This window comes from Myzus persicae, unplaced genomic scaffold (genome assembly GCF_001856785.1).
Source record: "Myzus persicae strain clone G006 unplaced genomic scaffold, MPER_G0061.0, whole genome shotgun sequence".
NCBI classification, from domain to species: domain Eukaryota; kingdom Metazoa; phylum Arthropoda; class Insecta; order Hemiptera; family Aphididae; genus Myzus; species Myzus persicae.
In genome coordinates, this window is record NW_019101893.1 from 1 (window position 1) to 4,478 (window position 4,478).

A 4,478-nucleotide genomic window follows, 5' to 3' on the forward strand; every position below is an offset into this window, starting at 1 on the left:
ATAAGTTCGTTGAGCTGAGTTGGTAGTGGATCTCTGGGACATACGTGGTTGTAAATATAGTTAATTTCCAAATTTCGAGGTGGTGATGAAAATCTGTCCAAACTATCCATACTAGAGAGACAGTGTTCCAATCCAGTGGGCACGACGTGTTCGGTAGTATAATGGACATTTAGACGGGTAATCTGCGCAGCTGGAACCGTCCCATCGTCGCCTTTGAATGAATATTCTTTTCCCCATTGAGGGAATTTGATGCCGTGTTCAGAATAGTCAAGAACAACTCCGTATTTGGATAACCAGTCATCTCCAAGGATGATGGGGGTAGCAAGATGTGGGACCACGAGGAAAACACCTGGGGCGTCTTTTTCAAACAATACCAGTGGCATGAATACTTGCTTCGTGATTTTCTTGCTTCGCCCACGCACGGCTGTTGAGATGGTAACTCCAGTTACAGGTAAGATCGACAAAAGCTTAGAGGTGAGAGACCGGTTCTTGATATTGGCAAAAAATTCTTCAGATATTGCCGAAACGGAGGCTCCAGAATCGAGCAAGGCATAACCAGATACACCACACACTTCGATGGGAACTTCCGGACGGTGTGGAACGTGTCCCTGGGATTCATTCGAGGTGGTGATCGGTGGGTGGCAATCGGATGACAATCCAGTCTCGTCAGGTGCCGTATTCACTGGCGAGACTGTGGTTCGTTTCCCGAAGCGTTTAGCTGATGAATCGGTTCTTCATTTTGAGCCGGAGGACGGTGATCATTTTGGGGAAATCGATTCGGACCGTTTCGGTAGTTGTTGCGATTATTATTACGCGGTTGATATCCTCTCCGGTCGTGAGGATCTCGTGTTGGCTGGTCATGGTTTCGTGCTGATGGTGTTGGCCCGTGATCTGACTGGCGGGGGCCTGGGGCCTCGCAGAAGGACGTAGATTCCTCAATCTCTGTCAATACGGCCAACAAAGCGTTCGTCGTTTGGGGGCCCCGACCGCGGATGGCCATCCCCAACGTAGATGGGTAATGCTGTATGATTATGCCAACAAGATCAAATTGATCGATGGGGGGAGATAAGTATTTAGCTTTAGCAATCCAGGTCATAGCATGAGTGTTGATCCCCACTGGTGAACGGTATTGATAGGGTTGGAAAATTTCATTCCGAATTTTTCTTTGTGTGACTGCAGACCAAAACTGCTGGCGGAACAACCTCTTTACCTCATCATAAGTGGTCGGAACAGGCATCAGTGAATCAAACCATACTCGGGAACCTCTGGTCAACCGTCGTTGAAACAGTTCAACACGTTGATCGTCGTGTGGACAATTATACAAGAAGTATTGGTCCAGCTGGTTTAAGAACTTCTCTGGGTGTACATCCTGACGATGGCCTGTGAACTCAGACACAACATCAGTAAAACGTTCCGATTGACTAATCGACGCAGACACATTAGACTGGCCATACGGATTTGGTAATTGTCGAGAGTCATTGATATGGGCCTCCGTCGAATTGTATGTCGGCTGGAATGATTGCGCTTGAGATGTGGAGTGGATCGGAGGTACCTTTAAATAGGATTGTATCTGTTTCACAGTTTCTTTAAGGGATTCGACATCGGCGTGGATCTTCGCTACATTTTCATCGGATTTCGTGTGTGCAGTTCGCTGTTCGATCGAGTTGCGGTGAAGAGTGGCGATATTTTTTTTCAGTTTTATCCACCCGCACCTCAACTGCATCTTGCCGTTTGGTAAAACCAATAAACTGAGTTTCCAGACGGTCAAACCGTTGCGCATGATCGCTGGCATGGCCATTCATAATAGCGATAAGATCGGCGAGGGTAGGTTCAACTTTGGTAGGCTGCGGAAGGACATTCTCTGTTCCCCTCCCTGCTTGGGAAACCGTGGTTACAGTTTTAATTGGTGTATCCGACGTGGTAGTTGGTGGTGACATCGCGGGCGTCGTAGGCTGGAGAAGGCGGTCAATTAGACGATCTGGAGGATGAGTATCTCGCTTACCAGCGGCGTACATAAATGTAGGTACGGAAAAACAAACAATCGAAATGCGAAAGAACACAAACCGTAGAACTGAAGCTCTAACCCACAATGAATTCCAACAGGAACTTAAGAATAAATAAATAAATAAGTATTGACCCACTAGAGTGCAGGCTCGGAAAGTGCAGACGAAAATTTTGTGTCGTAAGACAAATAATGTGGATAATACAAAAAATAAATTTACGATACTATATCAATGGAAATCGTCGCCGGGACGCCGGGACGACACATAAGAACACAATAGTAGGGTGGCAAATATACTTAAAAGTCACCGTGGCGTGGTGTATAATTTTAAATATTTGAATAAAGCAAAATGAAAATTAATAAAAAAAACAGTAAATAATTTATCATTCGTAAAGATTAACGATAAACGAAAACACATAATTATATCAACAGATTTGATAAAAATACACAGCAACAGACAAATTTGTAGATGAGAACTAAATTGATTCAACAACACATTGGTTAACAGGGCTGAAATTATAGAATAGAAAATAATTCATCAATAACACAATAAGATAGTGTTAATAAATTTACCCACGACTCGGCGGTCGACGAGGCTGAAACAACAAATTGAACCGTAAATAACCATAACGTAAAATTAAATGAATGCGGTGTTATGCACCACAACAAGTACTAATACACTCCCACTAGGTGGGCACACTACTCTCGATAACGAGATACCTAACAATACGTACACGAGACGTATGAACGAAAACACAGACGTGTGACTACCTAATGCGTGTGACGTGCGGGTGCTATTATCACCGTGGGATACAGCTTATGGGCAGCTTAAAACTAACCATTAGTGTGTGTACGGGCCTAGCGGGCTAAATATGTATGGTCTTGGTCTACCAACCGAAATCTAACAATATATTTTTTACAAAAAAAATCTACTAGCAACATATTTTAAAATTTAAACGTTCATAATTTCATCAAGATTAACATAATCGTATTTGTAATATTATGCGATCTGTTTGCGCGTGGATTCATACAGCGTATACGGAATGATCATCGTTACGATATGTATGCCAGGCGGGCAATGCCGAGACCTATTATATATATACATTATACACCTCGGTCGCTATTCAGCGAAAACCGGTCAAAAAAAAAACAATGAACTTATTCGAACGGATAATAAAAATGATAATAATAGTTAATCATAATATTGCGTTACGTAGACACCGTTAGATAGGGAATGGGGAACGTTCGCACGGCCTTGCCGGAACGACACGCACCCAAACATAGATAATGAACGGTAGACGGCGGTAGACCGATAACTGATACGTTAAATTTTTGCACGGTTACATCATCAAACCTGATAAAGGAAACGAGACATATACACAGGCACACACACTAACGTGTACAGAATTATATCTTGAAATATAACTTATATTACTAGCCGCCGACCAAAATCCAACGCGATGACGACCAACCCCTTCGGTGATCGTGATGTTCGACAACTCCGTGACATCATCGGCGACAATCGTGGTTACGACGGAATACAGCACACACGCAAACAGCCTCAGGTCCCACCACAAGCACGGGCGCACAGCACAACATCAATCGCTGCATATTATGTTGGACACAATACATGGGTTGTGACCATGGGCATTCCTGAAAATACACGCAGGCAACAGTGGTTCTTGGACAGTATATTATTTACAAACGTGGCCGGTATTCTTTTTTTTTTTTTTTTTAGACGTACTGAAAACAATATCACCTATACATACATATTATATAATATTATGTCTCTGTCCAATCTTGACCTTTTTAGAACCATGTTAACTTGGACCCGTAGTAGCGTAAACCCTATAATAGACACGTGAAGTGCTCATACTACCTATGTGTCATGTTTTTTTTTTTTTTTTTTTTCTATTTTTTTTTTTTCTCTTTTACATTAATTATAGTCATAATTAGCATCCTGGCAAGGTCGCCATCTGTGACAACTCGAGTCATATCGCTCATGACCCGAGAGTCATGTGGTCGAGTTAGGTCGCCAACCACGAGCCGAGACCCCAAAAGGTCGGAGCACCGTGGGTTTTTGTAAATTTTGAACCAGGCATTGGAGAAATCTTAACATTAAGAATAAAAGAACACGACACGCTATTTAGGTGAAAAATAATAATATATATTGTTTTATGTTGGCGCCGAGAAAGCCATTGGCAAAAAACTCGGACAGAATTGAGAAATTAAAAGTTAATAATAATCATAATGACACTAATAAGCCAAAATGGCTATAATAATAATAATAAACACGAATCAGCCCAAAATGGCAATAATAATAATAATAATAATAATAAATCAGGATACCGGCCACGGTGTTAAATTAATGTATGAGTTCAGTTTTGGGTACCTACATTACCATTTACCACCATCATGCTCCCTGTGCGTCGCCCGACGGCGCTACGGCGATCGCAGTTTTCTACTCGGTCAACAT

At 42.3% G+C, this 4,478-nt stretch overlaps 1 pseudogene; it reads right to left on the bottom strand.

Annotated features, from left to right (window-relative positions):
• Positions 1–613: 613 nt before the first annotated feature.
• On the bottom strand, positions 614–2,270 carry LOC111030705 (annotated as a pseudogene).
• Between the last annotated feature and the right edge of the window lie 2,208 nt (positions 2,271–4,478).